At 43.5% G+C, this 13690-nt stretch overlaps 1 long non-coding RNA gene across 3 annotated transcripts; it reads right to left on the bottom strand.

Moving 5' to 3' along the window:
* Positions 1 to 2218: 2218 nt before the first annotated feature.
* Positions 2219 to 13290, bottom strand: LOC134424143 (uncharacterized). 3 transcript variants are annotated; one of them, XR_010029349.1, is made up of 4 exons: positions 13085 to 13290; positions 5785 to 12383; positions 5242 to 5347; positions 2219 to 2575 (listed from the first exon to the last, which is right to left on the bottom strand). It is a non-coding gene; the product is annotated as an uncharacterized LOC134424143 (long non-coding RNA). The 3 variants fall into 3 exon arrangements; XR_010029350.1 differs by lacking the exon at positions 13085 to 13290 and having other exon boundaries at positions 5785 to 11974; positions 12257 to 12571; XR_010029348.1 differs by lacking the exon at positions 13085 to 13290 and having other exon boundaries at positions 5785 to 12571.
* Positions 13291 to 13690: the final 400 nt, after the last annotated feature.

The following is a 13690-nucleotide window of genomic DNA, read 5'->3' on the forward strand; positions in this document are numbered from 1 at the left end:
TGGGGAGCCTTTGGGGGCAATTTTACATGTGGGTTTTTTTGCTGTTTGGTTGTTATTGTTGTTTTTAGATTGATATTCTGCAGGAACAAAGTTCAAATGTCTGGAGTTTCAGGTTGGGGTAACCACTGGGAACTGAGGGTGTTTTTTCTGTGCACATTTGCTTGGGGCCTGCTGGGTGTTGCCCCATTAAATGTAATGAAATGGGATGCACACATTGCCATGAGCTACATTTAAGCACAAACACTTGAAATGTCATTCTGTGGGCTTTTCTCTCCTCACTTTCAGTGAATCTGAAGCAGAATTTGAGGCTATTTTGGAAACAGAGCCTACAGCATGCCTGAGTTCTTGATTCATTTGAAGATGGCCTCACCTAAAGCAAAAAAATCCCCAAACAACACGACAAATCCCTTTGTTTTGCAGCGGCCCATACAAGCTTGCCCTGTTGCAATCCCTCCTTCTGGGGAGTTAACTGGAGCCATTCCTAGCTCAGATTTGCTTTGCTGCCTCCTTACAGCTTTGAAGCTGCTAGTAACTCCCTCTGTTCTCCAAAGCAACAAAGAGGGCAGTACAGCACCATCCTCTTGCGCGGAGGAGAATGCTGTATTCTATAACTGCACTGCTTTCAAATGTGCATGTTCAGTTCCAAGAGAATATTTAAGGTATCCTCTGAGTATCTGTGTTTACATGGAAATGGATGCAATTCTGCATTTCAGGGGGAAAAAAAATGATTACACTTTCAGTTTTTGAATAAAAATGAAATTACTCAAGTCCTTGCAGTATCAAAATCCACTGTTTGTGTTTGACGCATCGATAGTGACCTCTGGGGTTGCTGTTCTGCTTCTCAAGGGGATTTTGTCTCTGCTCTTTTGGCTGGACTCCAGGTTTGGATGACAATTTCAAGGTTACAGTTTGTTTATTTTTTTATCCAGAGACAGGGGAGATCAATCCTAATCTATAGAGAGACTGAATCTCAAATGCCACGGTGCCAGAGGCCTGACCCTCAGAACGCTGAGCACTCGGAGCTCGCGGGCTGTTGTGTGGCACCGCGGGGTCACTCCTGCCCCTGCCACCCTCTGCTGTGCCCTGGGAACTGAATTAGTCTCACTTTGCTCTCAGAGCAGAGGATTTTCTTCCAATGGACTCAGCTGAATCCTGTCTTATCAAGTAAAATGGATATGGCATTCGCGAGTTTCTCTTCATTCTCAAAGGTACTGTTTGAGATTTGCTGGTTGTTTTTCTTTTATTCTTAGACTGTTTTCCAATAGTATGTTCTGCTCTTGCATGCTGTGATCCTTTGTTTTCTATGTTAGCTCTGAGATATAAGAAAACCAGGCTGCTGGTTCAGGCAGCAGCTCCTTTTTTAGGAAGTAACCTTTGGTCTTTGGTGGACTTGAGGCAGTGCTGAAGAGCAGAAGGCGCTGCTGTTCTGGGTGTTGTCAGCACCAGTAAAGAGAAACACAGACAAACTGATTCATTTCTTTCTACCTCAGATTAATCCTGAAAACATTTTCCTGTGGTCACCCAAATGGAGGTCTCCTTCCATCTCCCTCCACCTCCCTGGTGCTCGGTGACCTTTAGCAGTCCCAAAAGGAGGCTCAGTGCTGGTGACAGTTGGGAGACGTCAGCAGAACCTGAGTGAAAATACCCCAGCACAGCACTTCTCCAGGATGACTGAAATCCTATTTTTGGAGACGATAACATCATAACCTTTTAATTTTCCTTTCTATTTTTTTTTCCTGGGTGACAGATTGACAAGCCTAGAGGATGAGGCTGTCTATTCTTAGAGCAGGTTTGGCGTGGGCAGCAGCCCCAGTTGTTCCCCACGCTGTCCTGCTGGTGTCAGCCCTGACCTCGGGAGCTGCAGCCCTTCCAGAGCCCTTCTCCTGCTGAGCCTGCCCAGGTGACTGATGTCAGTGCCAGAGCACAAGTGGCTCTGCAGAGCCAACAGCTCCTCCCAGACATTGCATTGAGCTGCTCTGAGCTTGCACCTCCAAACAACCATCTGAATTCCTGTCCCAGCCAATCTTTTTCATTCTGTCTCCATTCTCTCATGCTCTTAACCACTGCTCGCTTCAGATGGCATAGTTAAAATCTAGGAGCAGAATGTGGGTCTTCTCTCATGCAAAATTATTTTAAGTATTGCTAGTATAGTCAAAGAAATAAAATATCATTTTACAAGTTCTAGTTTATTTAATATTTCCTTAATATAACACAGGTTAAGAAAAGGATATGCCATAAGTTAACCTTTGTAGTTTATTTTCTCTTTGATCAGTAGTTCCCCTTCTCTAGTCCTTATTTTCAGTGTTGATGTCAGCACCATCTCCATTTGTTGTATGCGAAAGATAACGCTCCCTGATAATGAAGATATTAGTCAGACAATTACCAGGATCCCTGCTTCTGAGTGTTTTATAATAGAAGAAGTGTCAGGGAGGGGGGCTTGCAGCAGAGATTGTGCTCAAGGAGAGTGATTCTGCTGTCCCTGCTCTTGCTGGTGGGGATTCTCATCCACTGCCTCTGAGGATGAACAGCAATAAAGAACATCCAGAACCAAGATGGGATAATATCTGATCATTTCCTGAATGGACAAAGAAAGTTTTAGGGTGAATTTAGAAGGGTATTACTATCTCAGCTTTAATAATACAATTCTTTATATTAATTTAAAATTTCTCAACTTCAAAATATTCTTGTGGCCTCCACTCTCAGCCCACACAAAGCTGCTAAGACAAGGTACTTTTCCAGGCTAGAAAGAGCCATCAGTCAGCAGCACACAATAGATATCAAAGACATCCCACTTCTGAAGGTATCATTAATACCAGTGCAGAACAAAGTGCACTGCAGCTTTTCATACCTCATCTGAAAGAAAACCACAGTCAATCCCACCTTGCCTAGCTGGGAAGGAGGAAGGGATGTATGCTCTCTAAGGGTTCTCAAGGATGAGCACAAATTATGTCTGTTCAGGCAGTGTTACTTGGCTTTCTATTTTCTTATGGATCACTCCAGTTATTCCTTTAGGAAATCAAGCATTATACTGTCAGTCGTCAAAAATATGCATTGTTAACATGAGCTTCACTTTACATTAAACATTTAAATTATAAATGAGACAGCTGAGGGTAAGGGTGTGCAGTGAGCTGTGGTGTGGAGACTGGAAGTCTGTGTGAAGGCACTTTGAGGGAGCTCTGTGCGAGGGCCCTACACCTGGCTGAGCACAGAGGAAATGATAAACCCTTCCTTAGTCCCAGTGACAGCAGAAGGAAAGTTTGCAAAGCCCTCTGTGGGTATGGTTTGGGAGGACAGAGCCTGGATGGTGCTGGGAGCCACCCTTCTCTGAAGTGAGAAGGAAAGGCAGAGCTGCCCTGGGAAAGCTCCCTCAGCTGGGTGGCTCCAGCCCTCCTGTCTCTGCTGGCAGCATCTCCACATTTTCCCTGGCAGCCCAAACACCCAGACAGGATAAGGCAGGGCCCCTTCAGAACTGGCTGAAGCACCCCCAGCTGGAAGTGGTTGCCACAGAATTTTCCACATTCCCTTCCCCTTGCTCTGCCTACTCAGACTGCTTTTCTCCACATTTCAGTGGTGAGCCATTTGGCCCCACAGTGTGTATTTTATTCCTCATTTGTTCTGCAGATTAAGCTTTTTATTTGTGAGCACAGTGTCACTTTTCACTATTCTGTAGCCTGCCTGCCAGGCAGAAACAGGTGCCTTATTTGTGGAAACTTTAAAGCACAGTAATACATAACACTAGTGGAAGCTCTCATGTTATTCCTACAGCCTCTTGAGCCTGAGTTAAGTGAAGTGATACGATATGACACTGCTTTTTGGTTGTTTTTTGGTAACTTTTCCAAATAAATTTCCTGGAAATAAGGTGTGACACTATTAGGCAGGTACTGAAGTGAAAGCTCGGTGCTTGTTTGCTTTGTAGCATTGTTTTACTTGTGCAGAGACAAGAAAAGAATACTGTGGCAATGTGAGTGGCAGCTACACATAATGGAATATGTGTTCATCCCTGTTTATGTTTGCAGCATCAGGAGTGTTAATTAGAAGACTCTATCTCCTGTGCAGTCCTAGCTGTCATATGTAAATAAATGTTACCTAGTTTGAGGTGAGTTATCCCATGTGTAAACAAGCAAACTAGACTTAGTTGAAACTTTCTGATAATTCACAAGATTATTCTTTCACTAAGACTTGATTTGTATGATTCTTTAATATTCTGCACAATATTTGGACTGCATAATGGCAGTACTCCTGCCAGCAACCCTATGCATCTGTCTATCAAAAAATAACATTTCTGTAATTACAGGATGGGTGATGATGGGTACAGAGGAGGGAAATGCTGAGGGACAGCAGGAAGACAAACATAGCAACAAACCACACAATCTACAGAAGTCAGAGGAATATTACAAAAATAAACAAAAACTTGTGGGAATTAGATCAGAGTAAGTGTTACTGTGGCAAACAGAAAGAATGGTTTAACTGCAAAAAGCACAGTAACTAAACAGAGAGGGCCTTAGAATTTTGTGTGCTTGCAAATGAAGAGAATTTCCACTAAAACATCATTAAACTGTAGCCTCTGATAAATCTGAAACACTGATGAGTTAGATTTGATTTGTCACTGTTTGCCATTTGATTTTAATCAGTGTTTCTGCAAGTGCATGCAAAACCTGGCTTTTCAGGGGAAAGCTGAGACAGGCAGGCTCCCTGGCTGTGGGGTTTGTGTGCACAGCCAGGGCAGAAATAGGACTGGAACACACTGAAGGAACAGAAATTACTTTGAAGTGCCTTATCTAGAGGGGAATATTAAAAGTTTTGGAGGTGTTCTAGGCAAAGAAATTTCTTTTTGGTAGGAGTGTAATGTTGTGGGCTCAATTTGGGTTGATTCAGAAGCTTTTTGCTTTAACTCTTCTGCTGTTTGTGGAATAATTGGAAAACTCTAGAGACATGAGGTGAGCTGAATTAGTGTTGAGAAAAGAATCTGTACCCCTTGTATCCCCAATCCTTTGCTATCCATTTGACCCTTTCTGTTTGCAAGGTGTGGATTTCCTGAGGATTCCCTGGGAGTTCCCAAGTGCTGCTCTCATCCCTGTGCACTGCCAGGGATGAATTAGATGCTCAATGGAACAAACATGGACAGAGACAAGGTTTATTTGTGCTGGATCAACTCAAGTTCATCAGCATAGAGACAGCCAAGCTAGACCTAAAGAAGAGAATAAATGAAGAAAAATTATTAGCAAAGACACAGCCTCTTACCAACCCATTCAAGCAGGGACCTGAGGCTTCTAGAAGTTCTCTTGTTCTCTCCTGAGAGCTGACCTTGTCACCATGTCTCCTTTCTCACTTTCTCTGTATTGCATGGCTATAAAGAAAAAAAAAGCCCATCTTTTTATTTTTTTTCTGTATCTTAAAGGCATTTTACTAATGTAATAGATAGAAAAGAAATATGTTAAATAAAAACATTTATTAGAGGACATAATTTTAAATATTTAATGATCTAATTAAGTCTTATTAATGTAATGGTCTTTATTCTGCAGTTTAAAAATTCACAAGGTTAATTTCCCTTTCATCTTTATTATGCAATGTTTGCCACAATTATTTGTTATATATTCTTATAAATATTTGATGAATATTAGAGATTTTAATTTAAATAAAAATATAGGTCATATTTCACCCTAGTGTTATTCTGCTGTTAAGCTGGAATTAGTGAAATTAGCACAAGAGTGAGTCAGGCCTTGATATTCCTCCTGTTATTCCAGAGTTGGCTTCTTTGACTTGAGTGATCCATGGAAAACACACCTTTTACCACTCTCTCTTCACTTTTAAGTCTTGCAAAGAAGCTGAGGGTCACCAAGCTGTGGATCAGTCACATCATTCCCATGTTGTCTCCTCTGGGGGACATTATTTGCATCATCTCAGTCTCAGGCACTTATTCACTTGATTTTACTGCATTTGACAATAAAAGCCACCTGTCAGCATTGGTAAATAAATTTAGAATATATTTCAGGAGATATTTACTTGATTCATTAAATTACTGGCAGTAAAACCAGTTGTTTTGAGTAACATGATTATCCTTCTATATGCTCTGCCTGTTTAGCAGAGCATATAGAGGGAGAATCACGTTACTGATTAAGAAGGAAGGTCCTTCAGCATGGAGTCCTGTGCATTGAAATGATTGATATTCTCTTTTATTAGCAGTATTTCTTCCATATGCACCAGAAATATTTTTAGGGGAAATGGATGCTTTATTTTACCACAGCATTACGATTTTTTTTAAGATCAGCCTGCCAAACTACAATGTCAGCAGCTGCCGAAAAAATCACTTTATGGGCAATATGTTGACTTACCTTCTTAATTAAATAAAAAACCAAAGCAGAACTCTCTGGAGAAAAGTACTTTGAAATAAGCATCTACTCCTAATCTGTCACTGCATTCAGAATGGAAAAACACCATTTGAGCTGGCAGCCAAATTTCAGCTTGTGCTGCTGTTGGATTTGGGTTATGAGGTGTGCAAAAGTACCTTTTGGTGAGTTTCTTCAGGTGGCCTTGTGGGCTTGTGCTACTTTTGTGTTTGTGCTTGAGCTGCTTTCCCTTGTGTTAGTAACCACAGCTACCTTTGGATGCCTTGCCTGCTGTAATTGTCACCTCTCAGGGACCCAAGATCTGCTGCTCTCCTCCAGAGAGAGAAGGCACTTCATGGAGAGCTGGGCTAAACTGAAGGGATTTATTGTCTTTGGGACAGGGGTGGCAGAATGCTGTCCATTTTTAAGGTAACCATTTTACAGCCAACCACTGAGTGGCTTTTCCCCTCCCTGCTGCTCCCCAGGTGTATTTGCTGCTGCTGTTCACTCTCATCCCTGCAGTGATGAGGGCTGAACACACCTGGGGAAGCTGACTCAAATCTGATGGAAATGAAGGCACTTTATTTGCCCAGATCCCTGCCAAGACCTGTCTAACCCTGCTGTACTTTAGCTTTCAGTTATGAGAGCATCTAATCCAGCTTTGTTTCTGGAATAACTCTTGTTGTTGTGTTGCTGGCAGCACGGTGCCTGGGTGCAGTGTGGCTGTAAAAACAGGGCATTTTGTGTTAGAAAACCTTGTATTGGCAAAGTGTGGTGCTCTGCTCTGTCCTGTCTGCCTCCCATGGATGCTAAACTGTACCAGAACTGTGTGTTCTCTGCAGAATGCAACAGTCAAGGTGCAGAAATTAACCTTCAGCAGAGCCAAGCTGGCAAACGGGAAACAATGCTGTGGGCTTCTCTCAGCACCTCACTTGGAAACCACAACTCTGCCACCACAGCCCAGCTCAGGGGTTGTGATGATGACTCTTTCCACTTATAGGAAGTCGTACTGATTTTACAACTCATAAAAGATTCAATTCTCTCACCCTGTGTAGCATATCCCTATTATAGGCAACCATTTAATCTCTCCTGGGATCCACCCATCCCTCTTACCTCAGCTTTCAGAAGTCCATTAAAAATCTGTTTTGTTTTGAGTATGCTTAGGCTTGCTATTATCTTGGAATTTTATGGTAAATCCTGCCTGAAAGTGAATACTTGGTCTTGAGGTCAGGGCACAGTGAAATAAGGAATGGGGAAAAAAATCTTCAATGGTTTTCCCCAAAATGAACTCATTTGTGCAGTGGAGAAAGTTATGTGGGAAACTCAAGTCTGCTTTTTAAATGCAGGGGAGCCCTTAGAAATAAACCTAAATAAGTTAAAGTTATTATTTAAATTTATTTATAAGTTAAATAGCTCTTGCTTCCTCAGAGTTTTTAATTCTTTCTTCTTGGAGCTGCAGCTGGTAATTCTACCTCTCCACACTTTTCTCTCCCAGCATCTCCTAACTTCTCCTGTCAGTGTTCTTTGGTGTCAGGAGCTGCTGCACAGAGCCTGCTCTCACTGACAGACACCACTGGGTTTGTCCAGCCAGGTGATGTCAGAATTTTGAGGGAGAAGTTCAGCATCACAGAACAGGTGAGAACACACAGAACTTGTTACATGTATGCCCCATTCATTATTCTGTTTATATTCATGTAGGCTTGCCTGTTTTCTAAACTGCAGACAATGAGTACTTTTAAAACACCCTAGAAGCATAATGAGGGGTTTTATTGTTAATCTGGTTCTAGGGTCATATTTTGTTGATGAATATGGTAATTTCCTTTTTCAGAGAGAAAAGTTTTGTTTTAGATCTGATAACACCAAAAACTGTTTGTACTTTGACATTTTCACAACACCCAAAAGAATTATTGTGCTTTATTTAACTTATACCTCTGAGAATAAAAATCTGACAGCAACAGGAATGATTTGATTTTGCATGGAGGAGATAATTCATTTATAGCCACACAATTAATGCAGTGAACATTGAATTTCTCTTTCCTCTCGAAGAAAATCAGCGTTACATATCACTTTGGGATTTAGGAGAGTAACTGTTAGGAAAAAAAAGGAGAAAAAAACTTATTTTAACCTGCTTAATTACTGCACACTAGAGGGCACTTGAGGTAGAGCAAACAATATTTGCACAGCTTCTGTGACTGAGCCAGCTCCTGACGCTCACAAGGCAGAGTGAAAACCCACAGCGAAAGATTAACTCCCCAAATTGCATCCTGTACAACTTGCACTAATGTACAACCAAAAAATAATGGTTGAATGCCTTGCTGGATATAATTTCCTTTTGTCTTTCTCCTCGTGTTTGATGTACTAAAGGAATAATTGTTTTTCTAACAGCCAACCTGACAGCAACTAGTCAAAATTGCAAACAGTGCCCGAGGAATAATAAAACCTGATAATGCAGTGTTATTTTTATGCACTCCCTAATATCACTGGTGCAAAAGGTACACAAATTCGTAGTTGGGGGGTTATATTTTATAGTCTCTGGAGAGTGAAGTGGCTCAGGGCTAGTTGTGTTTTACAGTGCTAAATGAAGTGTTTGGGGATGGCAAAGGATGTGCTAAGGGCCCACCAGCCCAGGGCTGCTGCTGGGTTAAACTGTTGTTTCTGTCTGACAAAACAGACTTTTCTTTGGGCTGGAGGAGGAATTTGAATGGTTATTGGAATATGTTTGCCCAGTCAAAGCATAACTAACTTCAAAATCAATGCATGTTTCTCCTCACATCTCAAGTAACCAGGGAATGGAGTTGGATTAGATTCTCAGAAGGCCCAGACTCAAAAGCAAAGGGTTTTGGGTGGTTGATAATCTTTTCTGTCACTTCTGCTGCTCTTTCTTCAGTGGGGCTTCCCAAGCTTTCTGTTCCAGTGCTGGATATTGAATTTTAACCATGTGTGATCCCTGAAGGAGTCTGGCGTTCCTTTGCAAATCCTTCACTTCAGTCTCTCAGGGTTTCTAGCCTTGCCTGTTAAAGTGTAAACACAAATTTCTTACAGAGGGAAAAAAATTGAAGCCAAACCTATCCCAACCAATCCTGTACCTTTATCTCAGAGGCTGCTTGTATCATTTCCCTTGTTTTAATCTATAGGATCACTTGTAAGCATTATATAATCGTTTTTTTTTTCAAGTTACAGATGTCTTCAGTGACTTCCCAAACACAGGAGATCATTATTTTTCCTGATAACCAACTTGTGATAACTGTATGCAAGCAGGTTTTAAAGGTTGCAAGACAGTGATAAGAACCTATGTTCTAAAGGTAATTATGTTTGTGTGCTGGCACAGAGAGCTGATAAAAGTGCATATTTTATTCAGAAATGTGCTGAACTTAAGATAACTTCTTGTTTCTTCTTATTTCACGTCATGAAATGTCAATTCTAGAATAAAATTCTAATGTCAATTCTAGCATACAAAGCAATTTAAATTAAGGAATAATCCTTAATGTAATTTGAGCAAAAGGTGCCAATGGTGTAGAGTGGGTATTGCCTAAGAAAACAGCATTTAATGTGTTTAAAGCTTTATTGCAGCAATGGCAGGTGATGCCACTAGTCCATAAACTTGCTTTAGTAACTTTCAAATCAGTTATTAATTTCTTATTACTTTGAAGTGGCATTTTAGTGGCAATCCCTGTAAGCAAAAGTAGCTTGCAGTAAAGTCATTTATCTTGATCAAGCAATTCACTCTGGACTCATTAATTGCATGTAATTTTGGATCAGGCTCCATTTTACATATTAAAAACTGAAATCAGCTACTGATGCTTTGAGGGAAATATCTCACTGGTGGGTGATCTGATGGGAATAAAATGTGAATATGAGGAATTAGCACAGTAGTTTCTTTTCCCCTCTTAAGCCCTGAACTTTGGCATTGTCATTTAAATGAGATGACCCCAAACAGTGACTCCAGCAGTAACCCTGGCAAGGCTGTGCTGTGACTGAGTTGCCCCCTGAAGGGCTCATTTCAAGCCACTTCTACTGGATATTTGTAAGCAGAAAGGTCTAAACTCTCTCTCTTCAGGAAACAGCTGATTGCACTGCTGCGGAACAAAGAATTAAATGATAATCAACAACTGTTCTCACAAAACCAAGAAAGTGAGAGAAGATGGTGGATTTCCATTATGCCACATATTTTAGGTGACAGATACTTCCTGTCTGTATATGTGTGGGAACTCACATTGGGGTTTTAATCCTTCTTACTCATAAAAGCAAAGCAATATAGAAGTAAATCTCCCGGTTCTCTTCCAAGCTGAGGTGAATTTTTTCCCAATTCTCCATCACAACCAGTCAAAAAACCAAACAACCCCCCCCCCCCCCCAAAAAACTAAAATCCACCTAAAAGAAAAAAACAAACACCACCACCCCACCGAAAAAAAGACCAAGCAAAAAAAAGTAACCAAAAGATACCACAAATCCAAGATGAAAAATAACCCCACAATAACAAAACCAACAACCAACCCATCCCACAAGCCAATACATTTTGTAAATAGTCTGGTTTGTTTGGTTGATTTTTTTTCCCCTGATCCCAAAATTTAATATGAAAAATTGCATTCCAGTTTGATCCAGGGTGAGATTTAATCATATGCATTTTGCAGATGACTTCTTTCTTCAGTACAGTCATTAAACTAAAAATCTTCATCCCATTGCAATTGGAGTCAGAGCCGCTTTTTGCTTAAAAAATGTAATGGCCATTTAGAAGATAGAGGAATAATCTTCCTTATAATATTTATTTAAGAGGAAACAATTTCTAGCCAGCATATTCATCAGTGTAATGCAGTAATGTGTATATATATATCTCTCACTATGATAAATATCATTAAATCATTGCATCTGGATAGGATGCAGAAAGCTGCAAATGTTCCTCTGCTATTCCAAGCTTATTTTTACATTAATTTTCATCTATACACTTCTTCCTGTCAAGATTTACTCCATCATCTGCAAGGCTTTCCAGCAGGGGAATCCATGGATGGCATAATCCATTTTAACAAGACGCTTACCATCCTCTCCCACAACCTGAAGATGAAAGAGTGCAGCTTTTGCCCTGATAATTTCCAATTGCAAGAAAGGTCACGTAGAACAAATGGCGCAAGTCAAAGGTTGAAATCAAAACAAAAAACTCAACTTTTAAGCTGCACTTGGAGGTACAACCTCTACCATTAGCTTTCTTCCCACACACTGCTGTGCTGCCTATTTAAAGCAAGGACATGAGGGCTCTTTTTAAGAACTTTTATTCTTGGTTGCTTCCTTTAGGTGTTTTAAATGGAAATTAAAACAAGGTGTGCAACCACTCTTACTGAAACCTACAAGAATTTTGAAAAGTGGCATTAATTCCCAGGAGTAAAGCCAGGTTGAGCATCCTCCCACTTCCCTTGTGACAAGATCTGTATTTCCACTGCCTTGTTCAGTTGGTGGAAAGATGGGGGAGAAAAACGCTCCTTGCCTCGGCAAAACCCCAGGTAAAAGGAAACCACATTTCTGATCTTATCTATTGCACTGCCAAGTGTTTTGTATTTCCCTCAAGGCTCTGCCTGCTTCAGGTATTGGGTATTTTCATATCCATCCTGCTCCAAGCAATCCTCCCAGGCTCACAGCTCTGAAGGTAAGCACCTGGGCTGAGGGAAACAAAGCGATAGTTAGATGTTTCTTCATTGACCTTGAAAAATGGCACATTCTGGGTGCATTTTGCTACATTCCCATTAGTCTGGGACTTTTCAGAAGGAGGTTCTGTGCAAGCAGAAATGCACCAGTTATCTGCACTAGCTTGCATTTAGTCAAGATAAAGTCGAGCAGGTAAGAGCTACACAGGGAGGGTCTCACACAATGTCATGCACTCATAGGATCAGCATGGAAAATAAGATTAACAATCATGGAACTAAATTATATGGTATGCTTACTGTATAGCAGAACATTAGGCTCCACTTTCTGCAATCCTAGGTAGATCTTCAACAGAGTAGTCATCTTATCTTTTGGTTAAGGTGGAGAGGTTTGCAGGTGCTCTGAATGAGATTCAGGTGACCAGCCCTTTAAAAATAAAGTTGAGCAAGGAACCTGGTTCGTTAACGTAGAACCACACAGCACTTCAACCACACCATCGTACTGGTCACAGAGAGTTGGAGAAGGATGGAATTGAGGGCCATTAAACTTCCCCAACAGCACCAGCTCAGTGTGGAGCCAGCCCTCCATTTCTAGAGTCCCTGCCTGCGCCTGACCTTGTGCTCTTACCCCTTCCGGCAAACATCAGAGCTAGGATGTATTATAAAAAATAATACATTTAATCTGCCAACAGATAATCCATGCAGCACGACAAGGAGAAAAGCCCGATGGATGAGGAAGGCGGGCAGGGCTGGCAGTGGCCTGTCCCTCACGGGGTGCAGTCCCTCACGGAGCGCTGTCCCTCACGGAGCGCTGCCCCTCACGGGGTGCAGTCCCTCACGGGGTGCTGTCCCTCACGGAGCGCTGTCCCTCACGGAGCGCTGCCCCTCACGGGGTGCAGTCCCTCACGGGGTGCTGTCCCTCACGGAGCGCTGTCCCTCACGGGGTGCTGCCCCTCACGGAGCGCTGCCCGTGCTGTTTGTGCGCTCCGGACGGGACGAGCCCGCTCCATCTCCGCACAGCCCGGGGCAGGTGGCGATGCCCGGTGCCCCAGCGGCGGGGCCGTGCGGGATCCCGGCGCTGTCGGTCACAGAGAGCATTTGGGGACGGGCCGAGGGTCAAGGACTTACTGCGCGCTGCTGCTCCATCCTGGCCTGGCGCTGCCCCCGGGCCGCCGAGGCTGCGAGAGCCCCGAGCCGCCCGCAGCTCCCGGGGGCGTGTTGGGAAAAGCGTTTTCCAAGGCTGCCCTCCCTGTCCCCAGGGCGCCCGCCCGCAGCGCTGTCGCACGGAGACGAGCGGCTGCCCGCGGCCCATCCATCGGGGTGCTGCCGCATCCTCCCCGCGTCCCTCTGCCGGCAGGCATCCCCCCAAAGGACGGTGCCCGGAGAAGGGGGGGCTGCTCTTTGCACCGCTTCGGGCACATCCCAGCCCCGGCGGGCGCGTCCCCGGTGGCCCCGCTCCGCGCCCGGCCCCCCCGCCCCGGGTCCGCCCGGTGCCCACCCCCGCTCTCCCGCACCCCTCCCTCCGTCCCTGCCCGCATCCCTCGGTCTTTCTCTCCCGGGCGGCCGGAGGAGATGCCCCGGCGCGGAGTTGGCGGCCCGGGCTCCCGGCAGGAGCGAGAGGCGCCGCCGCCCCTGGAAAAGTTGTGTGCCTGCCGGGGGGAAGGCGGGCAGCGGAGGGAGGGGGAAAACCACCACCCCAAAGTGCTTACACGAATTTCCCAGCGCTAGACCTGC

The sequence above is a fragment of the Melospiza melodia genome, chromosome 13 (genome assembly GCF_035770615.1).
Source record: "Melospiza melodia melodia isolate bMelMel2 chromosome 13, bMelMel2.pri, whole genome shotgun sequence".
Taxonomy (NCBI): Eukaryota; Metazoa; Chordata; class Aves; order Passeriformes; family Passerellidae; genus Melospiza; species Melospiza melodia.